Here is a 24,011-nt window from a genome sequence, read left to right on the forward strand (position 1 = left end):
TTGAAATCTATGGTTGATGGCCATAATGATAGTGGCATCTTGGGGGTTATTAAATGCAAGAGTTGAGTTGCCTTTTCTTGATGTTCAGGTGTGTTTTTACCTGCTGGGAATGCTTATGTACATCCTGGGTAAGAGTTAAGCAGAAGGAATGGCCCTAGAGGAGCAGGACTGGCCAACAGCAAGCACTAAGCATAGAGGTCTTCTGAAGTCCACTTATTGAGCTCTTTCACACCAGTGCCAGGAAACAGATGAATGTTAACTCTGCTGAGTCATCTTTTGTGTGGCACACTTCATCTCCCATAGTTGCCTATCGAGGGGTATAAGAGAGCTGGCTGAGTGAGCCCTTTGCTGTTTTATATTGACTATTGCTGCTGTGAATTATTCTTGTTGGTTTTGTCATGCCCAGTCAGGCTGTGTTTTGCATGCACAAAGAGCTGGGACAGCAGTGGGGCATCCTCATTCAGCCATGGGGCAATCCTGTCCCTCCTGCCAAGGGGAAGATTTCATTGTCTCAGATTCATTATATTACAGAGAGATGGAGCCACATTTATAATCCTTGCACAGCCCTGAAATTTGAAAATGTTCTATTGCCTGTTGGGAGTTTCTTGCTGTACAAAGTGAATTCAGTTCAGCAACAACTCGTTTTTTCAAAAATTCCTTTTTAACAGTGCAGGAAGTTCTCAGTTGTTGGGAGCCAGTGTGAAAGACAGCAGTCAGTCTGTATCATCTTAAAAGTGGAGAAGAAAACCTGTCATTGTGCACTGAGTATGGGAAACTCGAGGAATAGCTCAGTTTATAAGTAGAGAAAGGAGGTTTCTCTTGATCAGACCATCAGTGTGTAATAAACTGACGGGGTAATAAACTGATGATGTAATAATTATCTATTGAAATTGGGTTTTCCTCCTCTTTAAATGAACTGTTAGCATTTATATATAAATAGAAGTTCTGCTGTTTTTGAGGTAAGACAGTTTAATTTTGATACAAGGTATTGATCTTTTGGGGAAAGTCATCTGATGCTATGGTAGGTGTGTAACATAATGAAGATTTTTTTTGGAACAGTTGGTAAATGTCCCCAGAAATTTGGGGATCAGAAGTTAAAGCTGACCACATCCTTTCAAGGAGATGGTTAGTTTGCTGAAGGAAAAAAAGAAACACGCAAGTGTAATCTGGCATTCAAATATGGAGTCCTTTTATATTTGGTGAAATGTCATTAATAATAATATATTACATGTAAAAACACTTTTCATCTAAAAGGTCTCCAAGATCTTTTCAAAAGTACCAAAGCTCATTGAAAGTATCATTTGGATTACACAGATTGAGGCGTGTGAGCCTGAAGATTTTGGTTTAATTTATATTTGAAATGGGACAGGGAAAATTAGAAACCTGATTGAGGACTAGTAGGCTGGCTACCTGACAATCTTTTGGGATCTTTTTCTGTCAGGTGGAAAACAACACTGACATATGCAACTTCTGCATACAGAGGGAGTACAGAGAAGTTGACAAATGTCAGAGATGCTGACTTTCCACTTTTTGACGCATTTTTCGTTTTTATGAGGAAAGTTGACCAGAAACAGCTCCACAGACCAAACTCTTTACTGTTTAGGGATTTGTCAGTTCCATTTTATTGTTCATGGCATAATTTTTTTAATCTTGTAGTTTAAAATGAAACAAAACCTCACTTTTATGATGTGTGAGCATATATTTCACCCTGATTTTCATAACTTCCATTGGAAAGAAGTCCTCCAAGGGGCTGTAGTCAGGTTAATAGAGTTGGAGTTCGAGGCTCCACAGAGTAGGGAAGTCCTTTAGCTCTGTTTCATAGCATGGATGCTTCTGGCTACTTTACAGAAACAAAGATGAAAGGGTGTCATTTGGCAGCACTTGTTTTCAGTAGTCACACGATGAAGGGCCTGATGGAAAGTCTTCAGTGAGTTTTTGATCAGATTGTGAAACAGTTTACCTATGAAACACCACAGAATTTAGATTTAAGAATAGATTTTGTTGGAGACCAGGCTCTATATACATATAAAAAGTTTTCAAAAATACAGTTGGAATAGGTGTTTGTGATTGCTTTAAAATCAAGAAATGAAACTGTTGTAGTGATTTCTAAGAAAGTGAAAGTTAGCATGTAAGGAAACAGATGCTGAGTTTTTGGCCCTGTCAAAGTTGATGACGAAGCTTCTCTTTCTATCCAGGTGTAGTTTGTCCTCAGATTTGGCAGACTCACTGATTTTTTGGCTGCTGACTGTTTTTAACAATAATCTCTGGCCATAATACACCAGCTTTCTGGATGTCCAGTATCCTAGGCTACTAGATATCTGTAAATTCTGTATGAATTTTTAGTTCATAAGTGTGGAGTGTTTTCATTCTACATCCTAAGTATGCCTGATGCTTCGGTTTGATTCAAATTGAATGCTATGTAAATCGGTACAGTAGACAGTAATTCTACTAGAGAAACACTTCAGGCCTACTTATTTTTACTTCTCATTGTTGGCAGACAGGAGAAGTTGTAGTGGTTTCATCAAAACTCACTATTCTTCTGGAATAAAATGGACCAGTTAAATAAAAATCTTGACCTGATCACAATGAGTGTGCAAGCATAATATAAAAAGTCCTCAAACAACCTTGTTAAGTTCACATTTTATACGGTCACACAATCATGGGATGTAAAACAATCGTCTGGCTCTTGTGGTAGATCAAAGTTCTGTTTGCTCTTTCATATTTCTCCTTAATTTGTCAAGTGGCACTAATTGTAAGCTTAGCAGGGGAGTCATGTCTTCTGTCTCGCATATCAGTTTTTAACCAAAATTAAATGCGTCCTTTGAAGCGCTAAAGGTGAGGCCTACAATGTTCTCCTTTCTGTTCTGACACATATCCTTACTTTTTTCTGTATTGAAAATTTGTTTCTATGCTTGGGTTACTTCCTCTTTTATGTGTATGTAATAAGCCAAATAATGATGATCTGTGTGCTGTGCTTGCCTGATATTCACACGAGATGGGAATTGAATTCTGTGGAAGGTTGAGCTGCAGGATCCAAGCTGGGCTGTGTGCTTTCCCCATACCCCATAAATGGTCAGGAGTAGTTCCTTCAAGTGGAAGCAACTTCTTTGGTGTAAATCTTGTCTGCCCTGTCAGGACCCTACTGGAAAAAGTTTCTAACAGCTCAGATCTGTCTGATGCTTGTGTCATATGGATTGTTGGGTGACCCATGAGTAACATCACTGTGTTCAAAGAAGATTTTCAACAGTTCATTTGTTTCTTTTCTTTTACTCTGGTCCTCAAATATCAGCCTGACTTGTCACAGATCTCACAACACAGTCCTGTCCTGCATGTTAAAACAAAGGTGGTTCATTGAATATATTTTTCCACAGACTTTTTTCCTCAGTATTTCTGCAATGTTTTACTTTCTTTATCTGCCTTTGGCATAAAAACATGAAACTGAACAACTCTAGTGAGAATTATTTGTTGAGGAACCGACAAAGCAACAATTTATTTGAGATACTGTATCGAGCTCTCTTTTGGGGCAAATGTTGTTACAGTGAATATCTTGGAGTTTAGAAAATTCCCTATACACTGATGCCAGTTTATATGGCTTTGAACTCTGTTCTTCTTCCCTAGACTCAGACTATCTACCTGCAGAAAGTAGATGATTATTCTGAATGACTTTTTACCCTGTGTAGCTCCAAGATGTTAAATAGCTTTCTTACTACTTAGTTTTAAACAAATCTTTAAAGGATACCTTCCTTCTATAGTAAAAAAAGACATTACAATCAAGCTGTCAGGCATTGCTTTTTCTCTGTTGATCTCAAAGATCTTTACAAAGTAGTTTGGCGTTGTTTTCCCTTTTGCCACTGACAAACTGAAGCACAAAAAAGAATTACTCATGAGACAGCACCAAACTGGAGGTGATGCCAGCCAAGTGCTCTGCCACCGTGTCACGCTGTGCTTTGAAGAGCACTAATCTCACTGTCCATGTGAGTAACATCAAACATGTTACTAAAACCATTGAAAATATTCTTCATCAAGAAGATGGATGGGATATGAAAACAGAAAAAATACTTTTTAAAATGGTCGATGGTGTCATAGAGCCATAGCAAATGACAAATCTTCTGAAAAGTCCAGCAGAGGGTAGAATTAGATTAACTTTTTAAAAGAGATTCAAGTAATAGCATAACTCATGCTCTGTCACACGACATTTTAGCATGCACAAGTGAGCCAGACAACTGTGTTATTTTAACCCATATTCAACATTCCTATCAGGAAATCTGCTCAAGGGGCCCCACATCCATATCTTGTGTGGTACTATCATTAAATCTCTTTTTTTACTATCGCCTGGAATTTCATTATGAAGCATTAGTGATGTAATACTAAACCTATGGAATCTTAAACATGTCTTAAAATCTATGAAATAAACTAGACTCCTAACAAATGAAAAAGATGCTGTATTTTTTGTTGGTACTGCATTTTTGCAATTGGCTCATTATAATTTTTTCCCAAGCATATTTCAACTAAAATGTCTTAAAATAAACTTGCTTCAGTAGATATGTTTTCTGATAAATGTTGTTTCTCTTTTCTTCTCTCTTCTGTTTCCAAGGCACAATTAGCTGGTTCATTTAAATGCAAAATATGTGTTATATGTTGCCCTTTTCTGCATGAAGAGTGTTTGAGTTGCTACTGATTGCTGTAGGAGCCTGTCTTTGGATTTTTCATGGAACTGTGGGATTCTGTGAGAGTCTCTCTCTATTCTGAGGTTTCCCAATGTTTCATTAATAAGCCATGTGAACTATACCAGTCTCAAACAGAGTGAAATTTGAATCTTTGAGAAGCTCCCGGGTTTGTAAAGGAGGGTATGATTCGTGCTGTACCTTTAAAATAGCTTTAAACTCTGACAATGTGCCTTTAGTTACATGAATGGACATTGTAGATCTTCTGTGAAATGTTTAACTAGCACAGAATCCTGCTTCTATTAGGATTAGGAGTGAAAATAGAAAGGTGTGCTTTAAAAGCAGCAGATCTTCAGCAGCCAAACAAGCAAAGAACTGCCTGCTTCTTATCTTTAGTCTGTCAGAGGCATGTGCATGTGTTTCTCTGGAAGTGCTACAGAAGCTGTTCTGTTGGAGTTGGTTTCCAGCATGGAAACAGTGCTGGCTAGAGGTTAAAAAGCAGGAGCCCAGAATGCTCGAGGGGGGTGTGTTCAAAGTCCTGCTGACTAGGGGGAGACACTGCCCTTACAGACCTTCCTTACCCTGTGCAAGAATGTGACAAAGGACAGACCTCTGGCACGGGAGTGTGTTGGGCATGTTTAGGTTTTTGCTTGGCTGCAGGGATCAATCAGGATCTATGCTTAGGAAAAGTGATTCACTGCTGGCTCCCTGACTGCCTTGTGTGGGAATGAACTGAGGGCCAGAGAGGGCTCAGCCAGACTGTGAACACCCATTGATGCTCTGTCTTCAGCGTGCTCGCAGCCATATCTCCTTGTCTAGCTGTCTTCCTTGCTCCAGAACAATAAGTTGCTGCCTTATCTTGGATTTTATCTCCAAATGTGTGACTTTGACAGCTTTGTGACAGTTTTATGCCTCCATATTGCTGACATAACCCTCAGTCCCATCCAACTCTTAGCCTGTCATGCTGGGTGTATGGTGACAACACAGCTCAGTGCATTGCCCACTTGTAGAACTGTAATTGTCCTCCTCATGTCTATCAGAAGACCTTTGCTGTGAAAACCTATTTTTTTGAACAAAGGGTAAATTTCAGCCGTGTAGCAAAGTCTCAGGTTGGGCAAAATATTGTTTGGCTTGTATTTTATTCCTTACACCAGCACACATTGAAACTCCAGTGAAGTAAGTTAGGAAAATGAGTGGTGAGGTAAAAAATATGTGTTTTATAAATATAGGCTACCAACGGTCAGTTTAAATGTTCAGGGAACACTCAATAGGTCTGCCAGTGTGTACTAAAATTGGAATAACCTCAGGGATGGGAGCTAGGTAAGGTGTTCAGCATAGTGTGACTGGGTACTGGAGATCCTTCAGAGCAGATCCTGCTTTAAATTCCACTCTTCCTTTGTGAGTCTGATGACAAACTTGTCAAAAATAGTTTTGCAGATTTAAACAATCAAAACCAAACAAAACCTTCCTCCCACAAACCCCTGTCTCCTCAGAGTTTTCTTTGAGCTATAGATTCACTGCTGATATTGGCTTAGGAATGGGCTGGCTGCCCAATACAGTTGTCCCACAAAAATGTACAGAATCTCTATCTTTTAGTCTCCTATAAAGAAAAACATGGAACAAAAATGTCAGAGGGAAAATATAAGTAAAATAGGTCATGACCTTCTTTGCAGTAAATATATGCAGGAATTAAAGGTTCTTCAAAAAGCCATTCTTTTCTAAAATTCTAATGTTTATGTTGATGGTTGAGTCCAGAACTGATAGAGGCAGTAGGACAGATGGATGAATACTGGGAGTGTTAACCAAAAATATCTGATTTTGAAATAGAGTTCTGTCTGCACATGCAACAGTCACACACACATTGTGTTTTTGAATGCTGACAAGGAAACAACAGACAACCTGCCTTAGTTTTTTTTTTCCTGTTATGTAATGGACTATCACACGTTGTCATCAAGGTGTTGTTAACAGAAATTATCAGAAATTCAGCTTCATGTTTGAGTTATGAAGGGGACTAAATGCTGTACTTTGTGCAAGGCTTATGGCTAACTGTGCTTTTTCTCATCATTGGTGAAAAATGCTGTGAAAAGACTGTGCTGCTCTAGTTCAAGTTAACAGACAAAACTGCTTTAGGTGTCTGTGCTGTTAAAGTAGAAATTCAAAGACTTACTCTAATAGGTAAGGTAAAAGTGTAAAAGAAGTTACCTTGTTATAACAGGTAGAATTATTGCCTTGCCATTTTAATATAATCCTTTAATCAGTCATATATATTTATATAAAAAGCTTGTTAAATATAACATCTTAAGGGAGATTTTCAAAAGCACAAAGAAGTCTATGAGCTGCAACCTATTACACCTTTCTGTCAAATTTTAGTCTTCAACCTGGTTCAGCTGTAATAGTTAGGAATTTTCATCTGAGGATGACTACCCTATTGAGCATTTCAAATGTGGTTTTCCATATATGTGGTTCTTCACTGTGGGTTACTTGCTATTAGGGCATCAAGGGGATTCTGCTGTGGTGGTTTTCATGTTGCCTCTTCAGGTAAGAGGCAGAAGATGATATTTCTGGTTGCACGGAAAGATATTTTTTGCCATTTGTCTCCTTTAAAATGTCCGCAGCCCAGACCCACTTATTGGATGCCTTTTGATCCTAGGAGCTGAATAAAACCAGACCAAGTAATCCCTGGGAATTTCTGCAACCAGAATTGCTGGGAAACAAGGTAATTCAGCACATCTAGTGCTTTCCTCTGAATCAGCACTATACCAGATATGGTTTCAATGAGTTTTTTGGCTGCTATTCATGCCTCATGCCCTGAGCCAGGGCTCCAAAGACCTTCAGAAATCCAGGTTTGATTTCTGTAGGTATTCAAATTTTTGTGCCATGACGGGAAGAGTTGTCCTCAGCATTTTGGTCCCCCAAAGGTTATGGCCTTTCATGGCTGTCGCAATGAAGTAAGTAATTTTGTTTCTTTGTTTAGGTTATAGAAAAGAGGACCAAACTCTTTCCAGGAGAATGGAAATAGGTAGCCCTCGTGCCATTGTTTTTTTTTTTGCTAATGCAGGCTCTACCACCTAAGTGTTCCCACATTTAATACCATAGAACAGACCCACCAGGATTGCCCTGATGTGAGAGACTACAGAACCTCAACTCAATTTCTAATCTGTGTGTAATGTCCTGGCACTGTTATTTACTGATGTGGGAAGGCACCTGTTGTCAGCAGGCCCCCGAGTTTGTAAAACGGGATGTGTGTGCAAAATTGTGCGACTCACCTTCCTCAGAGCTCAGGCCTGACTCTGCAGCTCCTGTGCTCGTATCAACTGGGTTGATCTGATATCAGATAACCAGCAGTGTAACACTGAATGAGATCTCATGTTCAGTCATTCATGTCACCAAAATGGCCTAAACCATTAAGAAGTTGTGCTCTAAAATGATCTGGACAACTTATAGGCACTCCAGCTTTTAAGGACTAGCTCAGAAAACTTACAGTTTGGTGGGGGGGTTTTTGTTTGGTTGGTTTTGTTTTTTTTTTTCTTTTTGTAATGTGCCATCAGTTTTTATTTTGAGGAAGGGGAGAGAGATAGACAACATAGATTTGGTTATTTTGCTTGACCTGCAAAGAACTATCGTCCTATACCGTGTTTACGCAAAGCTTGTTTCAGTATGAAAAAGTAAACTGCAGATCCCAGATTGCTTATTATAGTGGTCAAGTTGAATTGAAGGGCAGGAATTTCTCAGAAATTTATTAGAGTGATGCCTTGTGTTCCAAACTGCAATGACTTTATTTTCTAACAATGATCATTTCGCCCTTCCTACAGAGAACAGAATTTCACACTGGAAAAGAGCAATAGAAAAACATAATTTAGTTTGCTTATAAAAATGTTCAATGCTCTACTTTTTTTGTTTAGAAGTAGCTATCTCTAGTTACAAAGTTATGAAAGAAAGACAGTACTACTTGAAGAGCAAGAGAAAGTTTGTATTTCAGCAGCTGTTTGGGTTTGGTACCCAAACCTCAATTTCCCCAACCTGGCTGATCAGTGTGTAAGTAAATATAATGATGAGATGATCTATAGGAAAGATTAAAGAAATAATAAGGTAAATTAATTTGTGTTGCACTTGGGCCTCCTTTAGGAAAGAAGTGCAAGAAATGCAACTTTTCTCTAGGTATGTCACCCAGAGACTGCTTGAGTATGAGCCAAATAGGTTAGTTGTATACAAGCTTATTAGTTGATGGTGTCCCTTGACTTTGATATTTTGCAGGCTATACGGTATAAAAAAGTATAAAAGTACATCAACAAGTGGATAAAAAACTGCCCTGACTCAATCCTGTCTAGTTGTAGTATTCACTCATTCATAGTTTTCCATTTCATAGATCATAGAATTGTAAAATGGTTTGGGTTGGAAGGGATCTTAGAAATCATCTGGTTCCAACTCCTCTGCCATGTGCAGGGATGCCATTCACTATATCAAGTTGCTCAGGACCCCATTCAACTTGGCTTTGAACACCTCCATGTATAGGGCATCCACGACTTCTCTAGGCAACCTGTTCCAGTTTCCAGTGGTTCACCACCCTCTGAGTAAAGAATTTCTTCTTAGCATATAACTTAAACATGCCCTCTTTCAGTGTAAAACCATTGCCCCTTGTCCTGTCACTATCTGGCCATAACTGGGGAGGCACGATTTACCCTTAGTAAAGCCCTGCAGGCTGTCTTGGGTCATCTCCTTACATAACATATCTTCCAAGAGGATAAGCTCTATAATCCTCCCAGGCACAGGGAAATGAGGCTCACCTGTCTGTAGTTCCCTGGATCTTCCTTTCTCCCCTTTTTATAAATGGGAGCAATGTTTCCCTTTTTCCAGTCGCCGGTCATTGACTTTGCTCGACCACCATGACTTTTCAAATATGATGGAGAGTGGCTTGGGAACAATGTCAACCAGTTCTCTCAGGACTCAAGATGCATGTCATCAGGTCCCATAGGCAAGTTTCATTACTATTTTGCTTTTAGGAGACGATTCAATTTCTGATAGCTTTGAGGGCACAAAGCTAGAGTTTATGCACCACAAATGTCATTCTAAGTAGGAAACGGTGTGAAATATATTTGTAAATTTTGTTTCAGTGAGGAATCCTTGAAGATATGTGGCAAAATGGATTCAGTTTTGTTTTAGGGTTTTTTTGGTACTGTGCTTTGGACTACAGAATAAAAACAGGGCATGAAAGGAAAATGTGTCCTTAGTCAGGAATATACCTCTGTGTATATGCTTTGGCTTTGCTTTAGCAAATGTGTTGCCTAACTTAAAGAAGGTGAGTAATCTTGTTTGATTGGTGAGAAGAGTGCTTAAGTACCTTGTGAATGAGAACACTTAGGAATGAGGTGATGTTAAGGTGTCACAGGAAACAAGGCTAAGTGAAGGTCCTAGAAAGGATATTCTTCTGATTAAGACTAATGTCTCTGAAACACATCAGCAGTCAGGAAGTTAGAGAATTTAGTGCTGCTTAACTGTACTGTTGCACCTTTGAATTTTTATTTTCTTTATTGTATGTAAATGGTGGTGTATTTCTTTTTTCATGGCTACAGAAAGTTGTGCTGGGTGAGTGGTGTAAGAGCTGAGTATCTGCTTGAAAGGACTGTCTCACCTCATATAGCTACATGACTCCTGAATGGCATGTCAGTCATTCCATTTTATTAATGATTGGAGTAGTTTTGCATTTTACTGATGCAAGGATAGATCTAGATTATCTCTGGATTAGAACATTCAACTGCCATTGACTTTGATAGGAGTTTTATTGAGGCTGTAATAGTCCTGTAACCTGGACTTCTGCATTGATCAAAGGGAATCTGCATTCCTTTCACCCGATCTCCTGGATTTGGCAAACCTCAGAAGAAGTGGATCTTTTCAGTGGATCTTTTCACCTAAAACTGTGATGCAGTTTTAGGTCCAGAACAGAGTTCCCTGTATGAACCGTCATCTTAGCTGGACACAGCTCTGGTTTTCCATCTTGGTAGTGTTGCCTTCCTAAGACCTCATTTGGCAGGCAGTATAAAATTAATATGAACACCTTAAAATTCTGTAAGATAAGCAACCTCACTACTGCTTATGGCTTTAGAAGAAATGGTGCACAAATGCAAGTGTCAGTTGCAAAAGTGTGGTGTATTTTTTCAGAGTTCTGTCTTATCTCCTTCTCAAGCCAGTGAGTCTAATGAATAACCTTGAGCCCACCTGCTGTTTGTGTTGATTAGGTGTAGAACAGGGAATAAACTCTCTGTTTGTCTAATTAAAGGCTGATTGTGAAACCAGCTAATTTTGGAGATCTTTCTTCACCTGGTTTAACAGATAAAGAAAATTTCTCTGCACCTGTAATTCCAGCTTTTTTCTTCTGAGGTTATGCACATTTGGAAATTTTGTCTTTTCACTGCCTCTCTAGGTGGAACTGGATGTGAGCCACCAGAGTCCCTGAGCAAGCTTCCCAAGTGGCTTATGTTACTCCTGGCTGGAGATCTAAGTCTATTCTCCCAGGAGCTCCCACCTGAGACATGGCTCAGAGGCAATTTTTTCACACTACACGCTGTCTAAGCTGCTATCGTTTATTCCAATTATTACTTGAATGTGGCTGTTCCATCACTGTTGCAGTAACAAAGTGGCAAAGTACATGTAAAGGCAGACAAAAAACCTGTCACTGAGAACTGTGTGAATGCAATCCAGCAGCTATGCAGAAGTAGCCAAATGTTTTTGCATCTTTGACTGAAGGCAGCCAGCAATCAAAGAACTGTGCTGGTCTATAGCCAAAACAAATAGGGAATTCCCTCAGATTTTTTTTTTTCTTTTCTGAATTGACTCATGGGGTTTAGCTTAATCAGGTTTAGCTCCATATTAATCGGTGCAGTTTGGATATTAACATTCTCAGTTCTGTGGTTGATGTTTCCCAGGCTGTTCTCAGGATTACGTTACATTGTGATTGGGTTGAGGTCATGACAGCAGGATCAGGTGAATGGAGCAGTTTTCCCTGCAAGTGGAAGCCACTCTTTTCCTTAAGGGGACTCAAGATGCATGGAGAAGTCTGTCCTTTCTTGCTTGGGAGTTTCTTTGTCTCGGAGAAGTCATTGGGAAAAGAATATGAGCTGCAAGTCAGTTAAAGTCAGTGATGCATTAGTGTCTACCAACTGCAGCAAGGATCAAGATCTGGTCTGCTTCTAGATCATCCTAATTGTGAAGTTTTTCTGCCTTTGGTGCCCTCTTCATTACCCCATGTAAACACTTCTGTCTTTCCAGTTCCTGTGATAACAGTTTGGTTACCCAAAGAATTCCTTGTGAGCTGAAGAGGCAGCATTCTCCCAGGCTCAGGGGCATCATATCTGGTGAGACATGCTATTAATGCTTATATTATGATTTTTTTTTTCTGGAGCTATTTTCTGTTTAATTGAGACAATTGCTATCATAAACTGCACTTTAATGTTAGCTTAGTTTCCCTTAAAGCTCAAAATCTGGTGTGGGAAGAGGTCATTCTGGGTTAATGATCAGCCTGATTTGGAAGGTACTTTGTGGTAGTCCTTGATTAAACTGACTGTTAGAAATTACTTGTGTATTTGTGAATTTTCCACCTTGATCTTTCCTTTACTTAGTGTTTTGTGTGCTAAGGATTATAAGTACGTATGTGCATGGTAATCTAGCTCTGAAACACTGGAGAAATTCTTCCAAGTTGTGGCTCCACTGCTCCCTGGACATTAACCTGAATGGAAAGGGAGAGTTTTTTCCCTTGAGAGGCCTAATTCTTATGTGTCTTTGTCATTAAACCTACATTTTGCACACACATCAGTTGTAGACTCAGGGTACAGACTGAGGTAATCAGGTCAGCTCAACAGCCATACTAGTCTTTCTCCCAGTGAAAAGTTTGAATATGGAGACTATTATATGTCATTAAGATAATAATATTGATGATACGTTAGCAAAGTCAATGACTATATTCCCTAGGTCTTCTGGTTTTAGTTTGATAGGGACATGTAAAATAATTCTGCTTGCCAGGTGGGAGGAAATTAGTCTTTCAAAAGGTTGTTGCTTTAGCGCTTGATAGGAGTCTTGCTAAGCAATGATGATAATAAATGCTCCCAGGTTGCACTTGTTTTATAATTGCTGTTTAGCACAAATTGCTCCAAGTGGAAGAATGGGGAAACTCCATCATTCTGACAACACGGGTTGAGGTGATGATGTCATGCATAGCAAATTCACTGATCCGAAAGGGTGGAACATTTACATTAAATAGTGATATTATATACAGAGTTATTGTAGTAAAGACTAAGGAAAACAACTAAAAAGTGTTTAAAATTTGAGTGAAGAAGCTAACCTCCGTGAGGAGGTGATGAAAGGACTTGCCTTGAATGCTTACCCTGCTTGTCGAACACCCCTCTGAAATGACTGGCCACTGTCAAGGGCTTTGTCTTGAATGAGGAATATCAGACATCTCATCTTGGCTTTTCCCATAAGGGTAATGTTTTGTAAGCATCTTAAGAAGTCATGGTCATATATGTGGCAGAGCTGATGGTTATTGTGTCCACATTCACTTTCAGTGAGTGAATAGCAGATAAAGGCTTGTCTCTGAATCATGTTGCCTATCTTGTACCATTTTTTTAGTTTGCCTTTTATGATTACTGGTGTTCATCAGGCAAATTCAAGTGTCCCAAGCAGACCAGAATCCTGAGCACATATTGAATTCGTGTGGTCAGCCTTAGCTTGCCTGCTCTTCTGGCCTCCGGGTGTCACAGATCGTATGAGAAGATGAGGGAAAGAAGAGGCAGGGTGAGCTCAGCTGAAGCCAGGAGAATAGAAACCTTAGTTAGGTTGTTGGACAGTATTGGCTCCCAAATACATTTTTTTATTTTCACACAAAAATGTAAAGGCTCCAGTTGCTGTCCTTGGGAATAATTAATCACTAAGCAGTGAAAAACCATGAAATATTCAATTGGTGAGCTGTCCTGACACAGGCGTGTCAAAGTAAATATTTTTTTTGAGACTGCTAACTATGCTGACAGAGAGTTGGTTAATTCTTTAAGAATAATGTTTTGGGCAAATTCCTAGTCTCCAAATGCCTGCAGGCAGACTTATCCATATTTGTGGTATACTTGAGGTCTAGTGTTCCTCTTTTGGGCCATATATATTTTAAGAGGGAATTTTAATGGAAGGAAATATTGCTGCAGGGCAACAGCCTTCTTTGAAACATTTTCCAAAGAAATGTTAAGGCCAAAGGTCTTGTTTTTTCAGGGAAAAAGATGTGAATCCTCTAATATTTACTCAGTTATAAATAGCAACGAGCAAGGCTCTAAGGATGGATTCCCAGAAGATTGCACCAGGGCTAGTTATTCCACAAATGAAGTGAAGGCAATGGTTGTTTTTCAATTGTTGCATCCTCTTTGGCAAAACAGATAGCAAAAAATTATAATAAATCTATGAGGTTTTCATTCCTCTGCTCAGGTGCTTCTTACATCTCTCCCATCCCAACAAGAACAAAAACGTGTCTTATTTCTAGTAAGAGATGGCATTTTAATGGTGGGGGAATGTTAATTCTAAGTGTTTTGGTTCTCCAGCCATAGCATCGATGATGGTAGGAGAAAAGTGCAGCTCTGTGGGGGAAAGCACTTAACTGGGAGGCAAGAGGTGCTGCTCTTGAATGACCAGTTGGCCTTGGGTAGGTAACTGCACTTCATTTATCAATGCTTCTCTTCCCCTTCTGTAAATGGAAGGGAAGATTATAACTTTTCTTCGAGAGATGCTGTTCGAAAATATTGTGTTACTTTCAACTGAAAAATCTGCTAATACCTTTGCTAACAAATAGGTGAAAGTTATCTAATTCCAGTAACAGGTTAGTTTGCCTCCCACAGTGAAATTCAGCCTCTCACAGTCCAGGTCTTATAAAGCTCAGCATGCAATTTATGCATCAGCAAAGAGTTAACATGAAACCCAAATGATACATAAGCCTTGCTAAAGATCCTGAAGGCCAGAGCCTTCATAAATGCTGTCACATTTCCAGACAGAGTTACAGCATTTGAGGTGTGTTTATAGACTCATGGGTCTGCTGAATCATTGGTGCATGTCAGGCATCTGCCTCATCCATGTGCATCCCCCAGAAAATAATGTCTAGATGTAAAATTCTAAAAAATAAGAAAATGCAGAGCGTTAATTCTTGGAAAAGGAGTGCAGTTGCTGGTAGGATTTCTAATTTTTTACGTCAAGACTAAATGTATAGTAAGTGAACTGGCTGGAAAAATGTGTTTGGTAGTAAATACATTAGGTGAGGCCTCAAATAGCAAGAAAAAGTATTTTTCAAGCACGGATCTGGTTTTGTGTCGATCTACATTTTTCTGTTAGTACTTATCAGAGAAGAAAAAGCAAAACTGTAGCACTTTTTATTTCTACTGAATAAGACAGGTATTTAACTAAAGTTGTAACTCAACTCTGTAGGATACTTGAAAGTTTACCACTGTAACCTCTTGTGTGCTATCTGCATCCCGAAAAAATTACAATTCATACTCACTAAGAAAAAAAAAAAAAAAAAAAGTCACAGGGATTAAATGACAGAATTGCTGCTTTTTTTGGTGGTTGTTGGTACTATCATATATGCCTTAGCATTCCAACCAAGGGCACGTGGCTGCAATGGAATTTGATGTACAATCAGTTTTAGGGAACAGCTTGTGCCTTGTTAATATAATCCATAAAAGGCTTCCAAACTTCCTGAAACTGGTCCCTTCTGTTTCCAAGTCTGCATATGATCTCATAGGAAATGATCTGGGAGAGGCCAGCTAACGCTTTTGCATAATCAAGGTAGTATAGCTCTTTTAAGGCCTGAAGGGAGTTGTTTTGCTGATATAAACTCAATGATCCACTTTGCCTCTGTCACCAAATCCCTATTATCAGACTTTGCAATGATTTTGGTGCCATTAGATAAAAGAATAAGTGAGAAGACTGAAGTGTGACTTGAAGACTGACCTTAATAATGTCATTCATTTGCTTTGTCACCCTCTTTTGGCTTAACTGTTTCAAAAATTCTAAACCACTTGCTGCCGGGCAAAATTCGAAAGACAGAAATGCAAACATGTAACACAGGGGGCTAAATTCTTTTTACAGTGGGCTCAGAGGCAGGTAAGCAAACTGCACCTTGCCAAGTTTCATAAGTGGCAGCAGTAGCAAGACAGATAGTGAGGAAAATACCTGCCCTGCATATAGACTTGATATTGTAAAATATCTCATGTGTACATTAGCAGTAGATTAAGAAAGTGTGTTCTTGCATTGGAGCCCTTGAAAACCTCGCTATTTACACAAATGCAGTGTGCCTCATACAATGGGTGTGCTTTTATATCCTCAGGATACCCAGGATTTCCTTAATATATCTAGCCCAAGAAGGGAAACACTCCAATGAGCTGCTACCTCTGAAGGCCTTGTACGGCAGCAAGTGTTAATCTTCACTGGCAGGGGAGAGAGAACAAAAGGGTCTGGGTTGTGTAACTGTGCAGAAGTATAATTAGGGTCTAATTCATGAGAATAGGCAGTAACTGCACGCCCTGCACAGAGAGTCTAAGCAGAGGACTCTGTGGCACTCTGCTTGCTGCAGAGTTGTTAAGTTTGGCACTCTGCTCTGGGCTCCAGTCAAACATTTTCTTAACCATATTAGGATACGTGGAAATTAGCCAGCCAGCAATAGGCCCTTGATGTACTCATTGCCTGTGCCCATATTTTATGGAGTAGACAGCCACTGCTTTTCTTAAAAAAATATCAGATTTAATAAAATAAGGCAAATAGAACCTTTTAAAAATTGTCATTAAGTTTTGGTAGGGGGAAAAAAAAAGAGCATTTCCCAAGGCAAAGGACATTGTTATTGTGCTTTTCATCCGTAGATGTTGATCACTCTGTACATCAGATCTCAGTAAAAGCCCAGTAGTTATATACTGTGCTGTTATTCAGGCGAAAAAGCGGAGTGAAGTGAACCCAACTGGCTAAAAAACGAGCATACCCATTTCCTTTGCTGATTCATCCAAGCCTTGGTAGATCCCAGTAGAGGGGCAGGGCGAAAGGCTGTGTTGGTGACTCTCAAAGTTTGCTTGAGGTTGGCTTATGGAGCCTTTTGTGTCCTGACAGACTGTCAGCAAGGTCCACTTATGTGCCTGTCCTGTTTCCTGGAGAAAACAGAGGAGAAACAGAAAACAGTAAATATTGAGGTGTTTAGTTCCCTCCTCCTTGTGAATTATGCCAAAAGTCAGCTAGAACAAGATGTGGCATTTATTTTCATGGTTATTTTTCAGGAGGGTTAGATGAGAGACAGGAGGCACCGGCGAATGCACCGCTGGGATATTGTTCACGGACACACAGCCTGGGTCCATTTGTGTCAGGGAGCTGCTTGTCAGTGCTGTACTTCATACCTGGAGCAGTGCAAAAGCAACGGGCCTGACATATCTGTGTTGCTTCAGAGTTAAGGATGGTTGAAATTTCCCCAGTGGGGAATTGAATATTCCACTGAAGAAATTCCAGAGTAGAACGTTCTCAGGGTTTAGCTGACAATTTTTATGCTCTTAAGGGATGAAAAGTTGAGAAGCAGTAGTGTTGGTTAAGCATATTATCAGGTCCATCCTACACTCTAGTAAGATTTTGCTATTAAAATGTCTTTTTTGATCAGTAAATGTTTTCTTAATTTTTAATTTAATACTTCTCCCTGTAGCTGTAAACTCTTGTTTCACTAAAATGATTCTTTGCCCTTGCTAATGTTCTAGTACCTGCAGACTGTTGTCAAGTCCCCTAGTTAGGACTTAGCTGATGAATCCATAGCTCTTTTAATGTCTTTGTAAGTCAGTCCTTCTCTACTTGCTTAACACTTTTATAGCTTTCTTGTGATCTTCCTCTGGGTTGTTATTGTCATTCAGGAAATGTGTTCTCCAGAGCTGAGCGAAATATTCCTGGTATGCTCATCACAGAGCTGTGTTAGGGATATTATCTTTCTGCCCAGTGAGATTGCCTTTGTATTTCATTTAATATTGCATGGACTCTTTCTGCTACCACATCATGCATTATTTGACATGTACTACTAAAACCCAGAATTAAACAAGGCCAAGTTTAAGCCTTTCGATTAAAAATGTTGGCAACATTTTTCAAAGATGAAGAAATGGCTGAATCCGTGCCAGTGTTTTGTAGCTAAAGGCAGCACTGTACTGCCAGGAGGGCTGCAATCACATTGGTTCTGACCCTTCAGCTTTTTGCTGATGGTGTGTAAGATCTTGTACAAGTCATTTGGCTGCTTGACCCTCGTGTCTTTGGTATGTTAGAAGGTGATAACACTGTAGTAGCTGCATTTGGTAAGGCTGTAAGGCTTGGTTCAAGTTTGTACATGATTTGGAAAACATAAAGTGGAAATGTAAAGTATTTGGGTAAATGGCTGCAGAAAACCACATTACATGACCTGTAAGCTTATGCTGTCCAGGCTTGTTGAAATTGAGGAGAGCCATTGTTAAAAATTCTGTTTGTATATAACAATTTTTTACTTTGCTAAAAAAAGAGGGAAACTGAATCAAGTGAAAAGGATGAACTTTATATTGAATGTAACCTCTGCAAAATTCATTAGAGACCCATTGAGAATACAGTTTTAACTGGTCCAAATTTGTTTCATTGTTTCACGCAGCTGTTGATTTTTATTTTGAGAGACCTGCACAAGCAATAATACATTTGACTGACAGTCTTGGAAAAAGACCTGCCTTTTGATTGGGTGTGTTTATGACAGCACAAAATGAATGCAATATCATGAAAAATGTAGCAGAGCTAGGAGTGGAACATGGAGAGATTTTTACATGTGCTCTGAACTCATGTAAACTGACACATCACAAATGATTCTTCTAAACCTGGGCTGATAATCCACTCACTGACAGAGCATTGGATTTACTGGCTTAAAGAAAACTGCATCATACACTGCTGCATGAGGCAGATGCTGCTGGAGACAGACTTTTCCAACTCTCCTCTACCCATCACCTGTGAGACAAAAAGCTGATGAACTTTTCATTGCAGAAATATTCAGTGGATGTTAATTTGTGAGGAACTGGTGTTTACTGTTGGTATATACCTAGTGAGGGGCACATCTGTAGCACTGTAGCATATCTGAAAGCCAGGCTGACTCATGGATAGTCTTTTTAACCAGTCCAGTACTGCTTATATTAGCTGAGAAATTCAGTTCCTCAGTTCCCTGAGGTTTACAAATCCATCCACGATTTACAATTTTAGTAAGCTAAGTTTATATTTGGAAATGAATGCTCTGAGGTGGCTGAGAATAAACAGTTGAAAAAAGTGTTCTCACTGAATATATATGCTTATTGAATTTGGTGTTTGAAAGATTGCAAACCCACTTGTGTAAAAGTTACTGCCTGGGTGAAGGCTTTTGCCACAGACTGTAGCCATGGGCAAGGACTGAAAGGTGTGTGAGAGGTTAAAAAAGTATAAGGAGGATGTGCAAAGGTGCATGAGCTATTAGGGTAAGAGGGAGGACATTTTAGGTGACTGTTTTCCATGCCCACATCAGACTAAAACAAAATAAATGGAAATGCAGCCTCAGTACTGAATCCACTTGAGGGAAATTGGGAGGGCATAATAGGGAGGGAAACACTTCTGTTGGTTCCCATTTTAGATCCAGTACAGAAAGGAGCTCTGCTGCAGGGCTATAGTTCAATGCAAGAAGCATTTCTGTGGAATTTTGGCATTAGGTAGACTTCCCAAGAATAGCTACTGTCCAGAAGATATTCCAGCTAAAATATTCTGAGAGCAGTTTGGAAATGTTAGCACTATTTCATCTGGACTCTGATCCAGCTTTAACTATGAGAGGAACATGGGAGGTTCTGATTTGGACCTAAAGGCCTGCTCTCTACACTGTCCAACTTGCACATAAAATGAGCAAGCAGAAAAACACTCCAGAGAAGCAATCCTCTCCAAATGTCCACTTATAAAGAATATGAAAATAAAAAAGTCGTATAGAATTTATATTTGACCAGACTAAGGCATATTTTTAACCATTGTTACTTATGAGCAGAGGACAGCATCTCCTGAGCAGTGAGATGGGAGATTGTGGCAGGGTAACACGACACAGAAACCAAACTGACCCACACTGCACTTGGGGAAAGTATAAGCCTGTGTTTTGGATGGCTTTGAGCAGCCTTAGCAGAAATCCTTCCTGCCATAGTATTGTTGTTGTTAGCACCACAACTAATTCAGTTACTGGCATCTGCATGTGGACCTTTCTCTGGCTTAATCCTAAACCACCAGTACTGGGCTTGTGGATTAAGTTGCGTGAGCAGATACAGGAATTCAGCTTTGTTTTTCTGTACCTCTGTTTTGAAATGGCCTGACATGACAGAGCCAGATCAGATTTTGTTCTGTCATGTATTGGGTTATACCAGAGATGTATTTGTATTTCAGTGACACTACAGGATTGTGTTCATGTGAACACTTGGTGAGATGCAATTCCTGACTGAAGTGTTAAAACAGACAAAAATAGGCATGTGCAGAGGAAGCAGAGATAGGGACGGACTTGTCTGGACATCTTAGAATCTGTTTAGAAGAAGACTTTAGAAGAAGAGCTTGGTCTCCAGAAAAGGCTTCTGGCGGCTGACTTGGTAAACCCTGCTGTGGTCTAAATATTATCCACACTGATATAGGCAAAAGACAGTTTTGATTTGAGCTGAAGAAGTCTCAGACACTCAGAGATAGTGTCTTTTAAGTCCAGGTGACTTTGCTAAAGGATTCACCTGCATTAAATGAATATGGCTGTGATTGCTGGAAGGCTGGGATGTCTGGGACTGCAGAGAATCCAAACTCACAGAGAGTCCAAGCCTGAGCAGGAGTCTGGACAAGCTGGCTACAGCTTGGAGCTAAACTTGTAAGTCTTCAATGAACTTCCAAGTAACCCAGTAGGATATTTTTGGGCTTGATTTGCTTTCCTAGACGTGAGACAGCAGCATGAAGCTGAGATTCAATTGTGTTCTGGATCCAGCCTCCTAGTTTATGTGTATAAAAGGCAGCTATTTTGAAGCACTGATTGATTGTGGCCCACCTGTGTTGCACTTGGGACAGTATAATGGTGTTGCTTTTGATTTTTTTTTAATTTTTTTTAATTATTTTTTTTCCTATATGCCTCCTTCCATATGCCTGTGTTATGTAGCAGAGTGAGCTTGAGTTAGTACTACATTGACTTGTGTTTTGGGGCAGAAATCTTCCTATTGCTGATTACCCACTCCCCCCAGCTCATATCTGTTCCAGAATTTTAATCACCTTGCCAAGAATTGGATTATGTATCTTGGATATAAAAGAAGATTTTATTTTATGACTCTTTATTTAGAGTCATATATGTAGATGTGCATGTGATGTTAAAAGCAAGTAAATCTCATGCTCCAGAATGTAAGCTGAATGCTGAGGGATTAGAAAAAGAATTCTCCTGTCTTATCCTGCTTGTTATTGTGTGATTTGATAGTAAATTCTGGATTTGTTTCATCTTCCTATAGACATCTCATAGCCAGTGTTGGAGACAGAATGCTGATGCTGGCAGAGTAGCAGCTACAGCTGATATCACTGATGTTATGCTTATGATCCCAACAAAAGTTACAGACCAGAGTTGCATAATAATAAGAAAAGTAATTTTGTAAACAAATTAAATATGTGGGGAAATTCAAGTGCAAACAGTAGTGGTTAAGGGTGGAGTTTCTAGGGCAGGAAATAGGTACTCAGTTGAAGTACCTCTATAAGTATCTCTTTATGTATCTCGTTTAAATTTTCATGTTCAGATTATTTTGCTCTAAAGAAAAGAAATTTCATTAATGGACTTCAAAACTGTATGGTTGGCAAAAAAAAATAAATATCCGCATCTTGAGTTCATTATACTCGTACAGCTATCCCAATCTGGCTTTAGCTTGGGATTTTGTACGTTGGTTTGATTGTTATCTATATTAGCAGAATGTCCGTGGTCAAAGTATCTTGGATCCTGGTTTTGTTACATCTGTCATTGATTTTTGATACCTTTTGGCTATGAGGTTATGGTGCCTTACCAGTTGAATCCTTAGGAATCCTTCTCTGCAAGTGCTTCTGTGGACTGTGCACTTCCTTCTTCTTCCTGTGGTGTTTTGATGAGCTGCAGTTTACTGCTGTTCTTACTGAAGACACACACCTCACTTAGGCTGAAAGTACACAGGTAGTATTAAAAAATATAAAAGATAAGCTAGAAAAAATGTTGGCAAGTAATCCAGTTCATTCTATTGGCCCAAACCAGAGGTCATTACTTAAAATAATTTTTGAGTGGTGTATTCTGTTCTGGAAGTGTCCCATTCAGAGTTTTGCGTTTTGCCTCATTAGACCTGTAACAGTGCTTAATAATCCTTCCCTTTACACAGTTTTCCCAAGTGTCTCAATTGGTAGGGAAACTGCTGGTGTCAAGGGAGAAAATCAGTCTCCATTGCTCCATCTTGAGCACATTATGTCTAGTCCTGCCCTCAGTGGATGTGAAGAGTTTATCATTCTCTGATATATGTATGAGACTTACTATGTTTTTTAGGCTCAACAAACCTGACCCTTCCAACTTCTCCAAGGAGACCATGTTTCCTACATCTCTGAAAACCTTTGTTACCCTCTTCTAACAGATCCCCCTGTTTTCTGAAGTGATGTATACCTGCAGATGTACTCAGGACTCCAGCCAGGAACTGACCAGTGCTTAAGAGGAAGGGAGTGCTGTTTGTAACTGCTGTGTTTCCAACCACATGAGATTGTGCCTACAGTGTGATTTGCTATCAGCCCTGGATTTTGGTTTTGTTCTTTTTTTTTTTTTTTTTTTTTTTTTGTTTTTTTTTTGTTTTTTTTTTTTTGTTTGTTTTGAGCTGTCAATTACTGGCTCATTTAGTAAAACATTATCTACCATTTGTGAAAGCAATTACCAAACCATTATTATAATTTTTGGAGAGATTAAGCCCATGAGTTGAGAATGCTCAAAATGCTGAAAGTTGCCTGGTTTTGCATGTTCTGATACTAGTTACTCATGCCTTCAGTTTCAATTCCTAACTTTCGTGGGGTTTTTAAGCTATTAATAGGAAAATATTTGCCAATGAAGAATCTTGATCTTTTTCATCAATGTCTAAGTCTGTCTGATATTTTCAGCCACATTGGGAGCAAGTGGCCTCACAGGATAGGTCAGGCTGAAAAAATAGACTGAAATAGAGAGGCAAGCCCTAGCACAGTGAGGGAACTGAAAATGTGTGCATGAAATGCTTCAGTGAGGTTTTGCAAATGGTTAGAACAGCTACTAGAGAAACAATTTAAGAGAGCAGGATGGATCTGGAGCCAAGTTTGTTCAACATCTATGGGTGTGCTTCATATTAATTTTTAGTATCTGGTTTTAGAAATCTTGAGAAAGAGGAGGTAATGTTATGACAGAAGAACAAACATATTTTGTTGAAAGTGGAGTGAGTCCTGCGAAAGATATTATGTTGAAAGGAATTATTAGAATGGAAGCCACTTCCTTCCATATAAGATGAACAGCTGAAAGCAAGGTGCTTGCTCTGCCAATCCTCCTTGCTACACCATGGCTGAAAGACTTTGGAGTCTTTGAAGTGAATTTACATAGCAGTGGGAGAATCATCCAGATCTCCTCCAGCTTGGCCTCGTGGAGGTTTCCTAAATGCTCAGATGATTGCTAATGAAGAGGACAGGTCTTATTCCATACGTCCCCTAAAGGAGTGAATTGAGAAGGTCTGGATTGGTAGCAAAGAAGTTGTTAGCTCCTAATATCCATTTGCCTTGCTTTGAGTATGCTGAATTTAGAACAGTGGTCTTACAGGGAAAGGTCCATAAATGTTCTTTAATGCTGCTGTACCATTTATTTCACTCAGGCCAGCTTTTTCTATTTTGGAAAAGAGAGGAGGAATGAAAAAGGGTGTCTGTCAGTGTAACTAGGCACTAGAGAAAACAGCCTTGGAAATACAAGGCTAAGGAAATATAAAATTGGACTTGTTACTGTAATAAAGCTTAATGGTAAGAATTCACAATGGGTCTGTTACTATAATCAAGGAGACAAAAGGCTCTAATCCTTTGAAGAATACAAGGTTTATTTACATTATTTGTCCAGGTGTGGGTGTGATGGATGCGGCCAGATGTCTGTGGTGCAACTCTGTGAGTCAGTCTGAATCTGGCCAATATTCTCAGAAGAGACTTGTTACAGGGATAAGCTTTATTGGGTTGGTGACAACCTAGCTACAGCATTCGCATTCAGAAATATCCAAGTTTACCTTTTAGGTGATAACTGATACACTGTAGATTTTCACTGTGCTAGGGAAAGGAAATACCTGCTGTTTCAAAGTTTCT

The 24,011-nt window shown here is 39.4% G+C and overlaps 1 protein-coding gene across 4 annotated transcripts in view; it reads left to right on the forward strand.

Annotated features, from left to right (window-relative positions):
• The window catches only part of CALD1 (caldesmon 1), a 196,902-nt gene that overhangs the window by 28,081 nt on the left and 144,810 nt on the right, over nucleotides 1–24,011 (forward strand). The window contains exons 2-3 of one of the 4 annotated variants that reach the window (XM_064654348.1): nucleotides 7,315–7,380; nucleotides 11,928–12,013. The exons of 1 other annotated variant lie outside the window; for it this stretch is intronic. The gene's annotated coding sequence lies outside the window, so the exon portion shown is untranslated. The remainder of the gene's footprint in view (nucleotides 1–7,314; nucleotides 7,381–11,927; nucleotides 12,014–24,011) is intronic. 2 more of the 4 variants (XM_064654347.1, XM_064654349.1) reach the window with 2 other exon arrangements.

This window comes from Pseudopipra pipra, chromosome 5, assembly GCF_036250125.1.
Source record: "Pseudopipra pipra isolate bDixPip1 chromosome 5, bDixPip1.hap1, whole genome shotgun sequence".
In the NCBI taxonomy this organism is placed as follows: domain Eukaryota; kingdom Metazoa; phylum Chordata; class Aves; order Passeriformes; family Pipridae; genus Pseudopipra; species Pseudopipra pipra.